Genomic DNA, 12487 nt, shown 5'->3' on the forward strand with positions numbered 1-12487 from the left:
TATTTCTCTGCGCTTTGTGTTTAACATCTTCAAGTTCTTTTTCTTTCGATGTGTTCCTATAAAATATATCTTTTTTGTATTAAAAAAAGATATTCACTGAAATAACTATAAATAAAATACAGCAACAATGTGGACAGCTAGGTAGCAGGGCTAAGTAAATTATATTATTTTTATTCGATGGCCTTAGTATGCAAGTGTTTAAAATCTTGATTATGAAACTTATACAGAAACTTTGAAGAAAGCAGAATATAAAACTATACATATTACTATATTTTCTTTTTTTGAGGAAATATATTAAGATGCTAAATGTTTCTTAGGTTAACTTTTTAGCCTTTTCTTCTAAAATGTGTTATTACTCTCATAATAAAAATAATGTACATGATTACAAACTTAACACTAAATGTTACATCCATTTTCCCCAATAAATCGATGACAAATCTTTAACTTAAAAAAAAAAAGATGTCATTTACAGAGATCATGATTCTTACACATACACATACACACACACACACACACACTCTAGGTATTGAAATATATGGTCAGGTTCTTGCATACATGGTTTTCAAACACTTGATGAAGTGATTCATAGTCCACAGTCTTGTCACATTTAACAGATAGTCTCAGATTGGAGGGAGGGTTTTCTTCACCAGCAATCAGGGTGAGAATTTCTTTTTGCTTTCCAGGAAAGGCATGTATACACGAAGCCATTCAGGAGGGTATACAGGACCCATCTCTTTGTGTAAGCTTTTCAACAGCCTTCAGAACACTGTGCACATTCCCGAAGCTTAGGCCCAGAGCAGCCTAGAATTGAGCACAAAGGCAATATTGTGCCCTGCTATTTTGTGCTAAAACAGTCGATTTGTCTAAGCCCTGAGGTACTCCAGGACAAGCCTGCCACATTTGGCTGCTCCTGTTAGAGAAACATGACGAGTATTATCTGACTCCTTGTTTCCATTGTCACTGTCTACATGGCACAAGGAAAGTGCAAAGAGGAAAAACAATGTTTTTGTAAACCTCAGCATCTTAACACAGCTGATTTGACTGGTATATTAGCAGGAATGTGGAGAGGCTAACACAGACACTAATGAAGACGAGCCTGAGGCCTCTCTCCCTTGACGAGCCCTGTAGCGAACATACAAACATCCGCGATTCATTTAACACATGTGAGCCAGTGTTACAAAGAAGACCAGTTAGCTACCTATGTACTGATATACACCTCATCATTATCAAATAGGAAAACAAGCCAATGAGCAAACTAATACGTGTAGGGAATGAGCATATTCTTACAGGCTGTTACAAAAATGTCTTATCAACTCCATAAATTAATAAGTTATACTGGAGCAGGAAGTGAAGAGAAATTGAGGGAAATAGCAACCTATATTAACCTGACTATTGTTTCACATTTATGTAGCACTATGGAACTTAAAACTTAATCACTGTAATGTCAATCATTTCATTAATCTATGCTGTCTCCAACTACTGGTTGAGGAAAATAAGATTCAGAGAAGTTAGGCAACACGGCCAAGTCCACATAGCTGCCAAGGAAGGGAGTATGGACTCAGACAGATGTTATGAGCCTCGTCTAGATTCTCTTCCATGTGCATTTTTCTCCTGAAACGAGGTTTACCCTGCAGATAGAAGAGAAAATTCTGTTGTCATCTTAACTAATGCCAGAAGTTTCCAGAAATTTCTGCTGAATCGTATGCTCAGCTTCTTCCCATACTTTGTTTTTTCTTATATTTTTGTAGAAGTTTACAAATCATGATAGGATATTGGGGGATCTTGAATAGATGAAAAAGACTCTGGTTTTAAAGAAGGTAAATGTTTGTTGATTCAGAGCTAAGAATAGCCTTAGGTAAAGTCGTACTTCAAATATAAGGCCATGCTAGACAACAGTCATCGCTTTGATTGTGAGGCTTTCAAAGAAAGCAAAAGCTCCACTAGTAACAGGAGGTGCAGGCTTTATCAGAGCCCAGCTTCTCTGCCCTGTGAATAAACAAGAAAGAAATTGTCCTCTTTTGCACTTGAATCTAGGAACACATGAAGCTCTTCTATATGTGGATGGTGTGGGAGGAGTAAAAGAATTCAGCTGTCTCTCTAAATCTCATCTTTTAAATACAATTTTTGCAAAAGCAGTCATTTCATAGATGACATTTCCTGAACTTTGCATGTATTCAGGATGGGGGGTACCTTTCTTTTATTGCATAATTCCAATTATGTTAAATATAGTTCTATTGGGGGAAAGTAGTTCTCTGGAACCCAGAATCAACATGGCAAGAAGTATGTCTCCATTATTCTCTTTTGAGCACATTTATTTTAAGTTAATTTAAATGAGCCATGGTGGGACTTCCTGACTAGTCTCTTGTAGCTTTGAGACTAAGAGCCCACTGCATGCACTAGGAATGATGCACTTGGAATAAGTGGGATGGCAGATGGGGCGGGGTGGGGGGAGAGGAAGAAGAAGAAGAAGAAGGAGAGAGGGGGAGACGGAGGGGGAGAGAGAGAGAGAGAGAGAGACAGAGAAAGAGACAGAGAGAGAGAGAGAGAGAGAGAGAGAGAGAGAGAGAGAGAGAGAGAGAGAGGAAGAAAGGAGAGATTAGGGCAGTGGGAGATTTACTGAGTTTACTACAAGTCACAGGGGCAGATTAAAGCTGGGTACCCCCTGAGAGAGGAATTGAAGGAAGAAGCAGGGGGATTTTCTGGCAATAGTGCAATGAAAAGACTACTTGAGGCTAGCACAGAAGAATAATTCTTAACCGTGCTATGGACTCAGAATATATTCATGGTCAGCTCCATTGAAGACAAGGTTCTTCCTGGTGATAAACTGAGCTCACCGTTTTCCAAGTCTTTGTTCAGTATGACAGCAGGATTTTGAATATAATGTTTGCATTGTTTTTAATTTATTAAACATTTATCTTCAAGGAGGCATTTCAACCCAATAGGCTGGTCTTCCTAGTGAAATGGTAAGTACCTGGATTATGGAGGTAAAGTACCTGCCATATGGTATTGTGTCACTTTCTCTCCCTTTCCTAGAAGTAAAGCCAACACAGATGGTCTCAATAGGACACTAAACGTCTGCTTAGGGCACACAATAGAGCACAATTCTTGGCCAGACTCAGGTATTTGATATGATTTTTAGAGCATTAAAAGCCAACGGGCACGTGAAAAGATCCTTGACATCACTAATTACTAAAGAAATGAATATCAAAATCACAATGAGACACGACAGATCCCATAAATATAAAAAGATAATAAACAATCCTATGAACAACTCTATGCCCTCAAATTTGACAAACTAAATAAAATGGACAAATTCCTTAAAAGGTTCAATGTGCCCAAACTCACACAAAAAGACATAAACAATATAAACAGTCTTATATCCATGAAAGAAAATGAACCAATAATTGATAGCCTTCCAAAACAGAAATCACCAGGCATAGATGGGTTCATGTGTGAATTCTACAAAACATTTAATGAAATAAATTATACCAATTCTGTGTAAACTCTTTCAGAGGATAGAAGCAGAAAGAATAATTTCCAAATCATTCAATGAGTCTGGCATTACCTTAACACCAAAACCAGACAGACATTACAAGAAAACTAGGGAGTTATATCTCTCATGAACATAAATGCAAAAATCCTCAAAAAAATAATGCAGATAAAATCCAACAACGTATGAAAAGAATCATATACCACAAGCAAGTAAAATTTATCCCAGGTTTGTAAGGTTGATTTAACTTTTAAAAATCAATTAAAAATTAATCCATCACATCAGCAGCCTTACAAAGAAAAAAATCATATGATCATATCAATAGATGTAGAAAAAGCATTTGACAAAATCCAGCACCCATTCTTAAAAATAAATAAATAAATAAACCCTCAGTAAACTAGGAATAAAAAGGAACTTCATCAACTTGATAAAAAATATTAACAAAAAATCTACAGCTAACTGCATTCTTAATTGCAAGAAACTTGAGCTTTCCCACTAAGATCAGACCGGGTAATGATGTCCCATCATCTTACCTTTCCCTTTTAACATCATACTGGAAGTACTTCCTAATGTAAAACAACAAGTAAAGGCAATGAAAGGTATACAGATTTGGAAGGAAGAAATAAATATGTTTTGGTTCATAGATAACATGATTGTTTACGTAGAATATCCAAAAACACCACCACCAACAACAAAAAAATTACTGGAACTAACAAATGATTATAGCAAGGTTGAAGACTACAAGGTTAATATTCAAAAGTCAATTTCTTTCCTATAACCAGCAATGAACAAATGGAATTTGAAATTAAAAACACAATATCGTTTATATTAGCACTCAAAAATAAAATAGGTAAAAATTTAACAAAATATGTACAAGACCTGTATGAGGAAAACTATGAAACTCATGTGTGAAATCAAACAATAACTAAAAGAAGAAATTTTTCATGTTCATGGATAGGAGGACTCAATATTGTCAAAATATCAGTTTTTCCTCACTTGGTCTATAGATTCAACACAATCCCAATCAAAATTCTAACAAGTTATTTTGTGGGTATTGACAAATTGAATCTAAAGTTTATGTGGAGAGGCAAAAGACCCACAATATCTAAGACGATATTGAAAGAAAGAACAAGGTCAGAGGACTGGAACAATCTGGCTTCAAGATCTACTGTGAAAGCTACAGTAATCAGTACAGTATGGGTACTAATAAAAGTATAGACAAAGAAATGAATGAAACAGAATTAGAGAGTCTGGTTAACTATATACAAATATAGTCAACTGACATTTGACAAAGGAGCAAAGGCAATTCAATGGAGAAAAGTTAGTCTTTTTGACAAATGGTATTGGAACAACTGGATATCCACATGCAGGAAAAAGTGAATCTAAACACAGACCTATACCCTTCACAAAAATTAAAAATGTGTTGGAGATCAAAATATAAAATGCAAAATAATAAAATTCTCAGAAGATAATATAGGGGAAAATCTAGATGTCTTGGGTATAATGATGACATGTTCAATACAATGCCAAAGCCATGATCCATGAAAACAAAATTGAAAAACTGGACTTTTAAAGTAAACTTATATTAAATTTAAATTAAATTTAAAACATCTGCTCTGCAAAAGACACTGTCTGGAGAATAAGACAAGCCAAACACTGGGAGAATATATTTGTAAAAAATATATCCAATAAAACACTGATGTCCAAAATATACAAAAAACTCTTAAAACTCAATAACAATAAAACTAACAACTCAATTTAGAAAAGGGAAAATACCTCAACAAACACTTCACTAAAGTTATACAGATGGCAAATTAGCATGTGAAAATATGCTCAACATCATGTATCATTAGGGGATTGCAAATTAAAACAATAAGATACCACTACATACCCATTGTAAAGTCCAAAATTCAAAACACTGACAACACAAACTGCTTGTGAGAATGTGGAACAACAGCAACTCTCATTCATTGCTGGTGGGAATGCAAAATGGTACATATACTTTGGGCAACAATTTGGAGGTTTCTTACAAAACTAAATATACTCATACCATACCAATTAGCAATTATGCTCCTTGATACTTACCCAAAGGAGTTGAAAACTTATGTCCACATAAAATCTGTGTGTGGATGTTTATAGCAGCTTTATTCATAATTGTGAAAATTTGGAAGCCATCAAGATATTCTTTAGTAAACAAATTAATCAATAAACTGTAGAACATTCAGACAATGGAATATTATTCGGCACTAAAAAGAAAAGAGTTGACAAGCCACGAAAAGACACGGAACCTTAAATTCATATTCTAAGCAAAAGAAGCCAACCTGAAAAGGCTACATATTATATAATTCTAATTACATTCTGAAAAAGGCAAAACTACCTAGACAGTAACATGATCAGTGATTACAAAGGGTTGGTGGGGAGAGATGGACGATTAAGCAGAGCACAGAGGACATTTAGGGCAGTGAAACTATTCTGTATTTTCTACTATATACTATTCTATATATTGTATTATACATTACATATAAAGGTGGTAGATAAATATCATACATTTATCAAAACCATAGAATATACAACTCCAAAACTAAAACCTCAGGTACACTATGGACTTGAGTGAGACTGATGTGTCAATGTAGGCTCATCAGTTATAACAAATATACCCTTTGGTGAGGGATTTTAATAGTGAGGGAGGATATACATGTGTGGGAGCAGAGGTTATATGGGATTCTATGTTCGCTGCTCAATTTTGCTGTGAATCTAAAACTGCTGTAAAAATAAAGTCTATCAAAAACATAAGATACCATTTCAAACCCATTAGGATGGCTATTATTAAAGAAAACAGAAAACAGAAAATAGCAAGTGTTAGTGACGATGTGGAGAAATTTGAACTCTTGTGTGTTGCTTGTGGGAATGTAAAATTGCTCAACTGCTGTGGAAAATTGTATGCTGGTTCCTCAAATAAATTGAACATAGAATTACCATATTATCCAACAATTTCACCTCTGGGTATACACTCAAAAATATTGGAAGCAGAGACTGAAACTGATATTTGTACACCTATGTTCATAGCAGCATTATTCATAATTTCATAATATTCTAAAATTGGAAACAACCCAAATGTCCAATAAGGGATGAATGGATAAACAAAATATTATATTGAAATATAATCTCCAAAAAATATATACACATTTTAAGAAAGGAAAAAAACTATATTAATATATACTGATAACAAAAGATGAGTTCAAGTCATGTTTGACTTCTGCAATTACAAGAGGTACTCAAAGTGGTTACCATCAGCATCTAAACACTTCTGATTACAGCAAAGTACTGCTTGAGTAATGTTGACCAAAGTGTTAACATCTCTTAAAATGTGTACACATTTTTTGGCACCCCCTGTGTGTGTGTGTAAATTATATATATATATATATATATATATATATATATATATATATATATATATATATTTATTTATAATTATATATATAATTATATATATTTATAATTATATATATAATTATATGCTATATAATTATATACATAATAAAATATATATATAATTATATATCTATGTACATATATATATATATAATTCAGCCTTAAAAAGAAGGTAATCCTGACACGTTACAATACAGATAAAACTTGAAGACATGATGCTAAGTGAAGTAAGCCTGACACAAAAAGACAAATATTGTATGATTCTACTTATATGAGACACCTAGAGCAGTAAAGTAATCAAAAAGACAGAAAGCAAAATAGTGGTTACCAAGTGCTGGGTGGAAGGGAGATCAGGGAGTTAGTCTTCAAAGAGTAGAGAATTTCAGCTGGGGAAGATGTAAAAGTTCTGAAGGTAGATAGTTGTAATGGTTGCACAACAATGTGAGTGCACTTAATGTCAAAGAACTGCAGACTTAAAAATGGTGAAAATGGTAAATTTTATGTGATGTATATTTTACCACAATAAAAAAAGAAAAAAAAGAGCATTAGAAATTATCATGAGAAAAAAATTAGAAATTTGTTGGACTTCTTTGCATTTATTTTACAGTGTATTATTTTTTTATTTTGATTTAAATATAGGTAGGTAGGGTACCAAAAATTTTCTGGACTTAGGGCACCAATGATTTTGATTTGGACCTGAGTGAATCACAGTTTTCTGGGTGTGCACAAGAATGCTAGCAGGTTATCAAAAATCACTAGCTCTAGGTTGTATTGGAACTCATGTCTTTTCGCTTCAAAACTCACAGCAAGTGAGGGCATGTCCTGTGGGGCGTCCGGCGGGGTCTCTGCTCCCACTCCCCACATGAGAACGCAGGACATGGTGAGGCCAAAAAGGAACACCCACGGAGTCATTGGTAGGGGAGTCATATCACTATATTCTCGCCGGCGGCATCTGCCTCTCTGCAATCCGCTCTTGCTAGCCCCCATTTCTTTTCTGCTAGCGTAGCCACAGCAGTTATATTAGTGGCCAAAGGCTTACGGGTTACAGCTGACGGCCAACTAGCCACAGCTGATGGCCATCTGATCACAGTTAATGGCCATTTACTACCCGAGCCAGCACCTTGCTATGTGAGGCCGAGAGCCTGGAAACTGCTTTTTGGGGCTTTGTCCCCACAGGGCAGCATCTAGATATTCTTGGAGGTTTCTCACAAGCTCTAATAGTTTGAGAACAGTGCCACATTTGTTTTAGGATACTTTCTGTACTGTTTTTGTTTGTTTGTTTGTTTGTTTTCATTGTAAAGAACAACCATGAAAGAAAATGCTCAGTGTGGAAGCTTGTAGTGAACACACCTGGTCAGGAGAAGGAAAGCAGACTGAAGCTATGCCCAAGAACATATTTCATACAGAAAGGCAAATAGTAGTCAATCGATATTATAACTCACTTGTGCATTCTACTAACATTTATTGAGCTACAAGTCACCAGGAATAAAACAGTGAACAAGATGCAGTCCCAACTCTCAAAAAATCCAGTCAAGGATGACAGAGTACCCTTTGGGAAGTATCTCTGTCTCCATGCAAAAGCAGGAGCTTTCTCTCCTAATTACCTTAACAGGTAATCCCTGTTAAGGGATTACCTTCCTCCCAATCCAGGTGGATCTTCATGAATTTCTGTTTGCATATACTGTCATTTAAAAGAAAGTTACTATGGAGAGATTCAAGATGGCGGAGTAGATAAACACTGTGCCTACTTCCTTCCATAAAAACATTAAAATTAAAACTAAATTATAGAGCAATCAACCTGGAGAACCATTTGAAGTCTGGCTGAAGAGAAGTTTTATAACTAAGGATATAAAGCAACCACATTGAAACTGGCAGGAGGGGTGGAGACGTGAAATGGGCAGGCCCCAAACCTCCACGAGAATAGGGAGGCATATCTAGGCCGTGGAAATTCCCCCTGGAGGAGCAAGAGACCCCAGCCCCACGCCAGCCTCCCAAGCCCAGAGTACTGGTGCCAGAAAGAGGAGCCTCCACTATATTTGGCTGTGAAAAACAGTGGGATTCTGACCATCTAGGTGGGACAGAAGGTGAAGGGATACCCAGGCGTCCTCTTAAACAACCAATGCACAGACTCTTTGAGGCACTCACCTTGGGTTCCAGTGGAGGGACAGCAACGTGGAGAGCATCGGAGGCATACGGGTGGGGGTGGTGGGGATGGGGCAGACTGAGGTGTGTGGCTCGGAGCAAGGACTGGAGGACAGTCACCACTTTCACTGTGTGGGGTCCTTCTCCCATGCAACCAGCAGGCAGGCGCCATCTTTCCTGTGTTGAGCCCGCCCCCACAGGCCAAATCTGAATCTGATTGGTCTGCTCCACTTTGCTGACTTACTGGGTCCCTGCCCCACCCAACTCACCCAACACTAGAGGCACTTTTTCCCAGAATAGCCAGCCCTGCCCACATTGAACTCTTTCTTTAAAAATGATTAGAGTTTGCAGGACCCAGGCAGGCAGCTGCTGGCCATGGTGTGTTCTGAGACTTTTGCTAAGAAGCTCCAGGCTCAGCACCAGCACCAAACCAGTCTACGATATCTGACAATTAAGTTCATGAACTTGTATTAGGAAAAGTGCTACATACCTCATTACTGAATATCACTATGGTCACCTTCGATGTACTCCCCTTGGGAAGCTATGCACTGATGTCAGCATCTAGTCCACCCTTCAAAGCAATTTTGGAACTCTTTTTCTGGATTAGCTATCAGAGCTGTTGTTGTATTACTCTTGATATCCTGAATGCATCAAAATGTCTTCCTTTCAATATTTCTTTTTTTCTCTGGGTAAAGAAAGAAGTCATTGGGGGCCAGGTCAGGTGAGTAGGAAGGGTGTTCCAAAACAGTCATTTGTTTCATGGCTAAAAACTCCCTCACTGACAGTGCTGTGTGAGCTGGTGCATTGTCATGATGCAAGAGCCATGAATCATTGGTGAAAAGTTCAGGTCGTCTAACTTTTCCATGCAGCCTTTTCAGAACTTCCAAATAGTAAACTTGGTTAACTCTTTTTCCAGTTGGTACAAATTCATAATGAATAATCCCTCTGATATCAAAAAAGGTTAGCAACATCATTGCAACAAGTTCATAAACATAATTCTCAGACTTTATATATTAATCTGTTGACCACAATTCTTCCCATTCTAGGATTCCCTGAGACCCTGCCTCACCCAACTTGCATACCACCTGAGGCTTTATTGGGGGCTGATCCTTATGGGAGCCTGCAGTTGTCAGCAGGCCTCAGGGTGTCCTGGCTTTTTGTGGAGTTACCAGAAGCTCAGTACTGGTGGCAGCTGTCCTCAGTTTGCAGCGTGGCCTCTCCCACATGCCTCCAGGGTTAGGACAAGCACCAAACAACTGTTGATTGTTTCATCGCTCCTACCAGGTAGTCCCCAGCTGGTCACAGGCAGTGGGTGACCTGGGCCTGCACCAGAGGCCCTTAGAAGAGGCCCCAGAACCAACATAGTACTTGAAGGTTGGCTTCAGAACACAACAGAGCACCATCCAATTAGTCCCACAAATGGCACACTCAGGGTGGTCTCAACAGGCACTAGAACCTACTGGAGCAAATCCCACTCAGTGTGGTAAGCTTCCTGACCAGCAGCCTGAGGATAAATCCTACCCACTGATATGACGATAGCAATCAAGACTCAACTATAATGGGAGGACACACATAACCCATACAAAGGATACTCCTGGAGCACCCAGAGCAGGTGGCTAGGGAGACTGTGCCATGGTCACACACACCTACTACATGAGGCAACCCAGTCAAGACTGGGTTGATCTGGGAGATCTGGCAGATCTATTTAATACATAGAAACAGAGAGTTAGCCAAAATGAGGAAATAAAGAAATATGTCCCAAATGAAAGAACAGGAGACAAATCCAAAAGGAAAACAAAAACTAAATGAAATTGAGACAAGCAACCTACCAGAGACAGAATTCAAAACAATGGTTATAAGAATGCTCAAGGAATTTAGTGAAAACTTCAACAAAGAGATAGCAATCATAAAAAAAGTATATAGAAACCACAAAAACGAACAAGTCAGAAGTGAAGAATACAATAACTGAAATTAAGAATGCACTGGAAGGAATCACCAGCAGACTAGATGAAGCAGAGGATCAAATCAGTGATTTGGAAGACAAGGTAGCAGAAACACCCAATCGGAACAGTAAAAGGAAAAAAGAATTTTAAAAATGAGGATAGCTACATGTCTATCAACAATTACTTTCAATGTAAATGGATTAAATTTAAATTGATTAAATCCCCACTCAAAAGACACAGGAGGGCTGAATGGATAAGAAAACAAAACCCTTACATATGCTGCCTACAAGAGAATCACTTCAGATTGAAAGACACACAGAGATGGAAAGCAAAGGGATGGAAAAAGATATTTCATGATAATTGAAACAAATGGAAAATCAGGAGTAGCAATATTTACACAAAACAAAACAGCTTTAAAACAAAGGCTATAACAAGAAACAAAGAAGGACACAATAATTCACTTCTGGGCATTTATCTGAAGAAACCAAAACACTACTTCGAGGGGACCTGTTCATCCACATGTTCATTGCAGCATTGTTTACAATGGCCAACATGTGGAGGCAGCCTGAGTGTCTGTTGATGGATAAATGAATAAAGAGGAGGTATATTCCATATATACAATGGAATATTGCTCGGCTGTGGAAGGGAATGGGTTTTTGTCATCTGCAGCAGCAGGGTTGGACCTGGAGGGTACTGTGCTAATTGTAAGACAGAGAAAGACAGATGCAATGTGATTTTGCTTATATGTGGGATCTAAAGAACAAAATTAACAAAGAAAACAGAAATAAACTCATAGATAGAGAGAACATATTGATGGTTGCCAGATGGAAAGGAAGTTGGAGGTGAGTGAAAAAGGGGAAGGGATTAAGAAGTACTAGTTGGTTGTTACACAGTAATCGTGGGGATATAGGATATAACATAAGGAATATAGTCAATAGTATTGTAATAACTATGTATGGTGTCAGATGGGTACTAGATTTGTTGGGGTGACAGATGGGAGGGGTTGTGGGGCAGGGTGAAAAAGATGAAGGGATTAAGAAGCAAAAACTGGTAGTTACAAAATAGTCATGAAGATGTAAAGTAAAGCACAGGGAATATAGTCAATAATATGGTAATAACTATGTATAGTGCCAGGTGGGTACTAGACTAGTCAGAGGGATCACTTCTTAAATTACACAAATGTCTAACCACTGCACTCTACACCTGAAATTAATATAAAATAATACTGAATGCTAACTGTAATTGAAAAAATTTTAAATGGGGAAAAAGTGAAGGGGAATAAGAGGTCCAAATTTCCAGGTATAAAACAAACAAGTCATGGGGATGTAATGTACAGTATTGGGAATATAGTCAATAATATTGTGATAGCATGGTACAGTGTTAGATGGTTTGCTGGACTTATCATGGTGATCACTTCTTTAGGTAGATAAATGTTGGATAACTGTGGTGTACCCCTGAAACTAATATAATATTGTATGTT

Source organism: Rhinolophus hipposideros, assembly GCF_964194185.1.
Source record: "Rhinolophus hipposideros genome assembly, chromosome: 6".
NCBI classification, from domain to species: Eukaryota; Metazoa; Chordata; class Mammalia; order Chiroptera; family Rhinolophidae; genus Rhinolophus; species Rhinolophus hipposideros.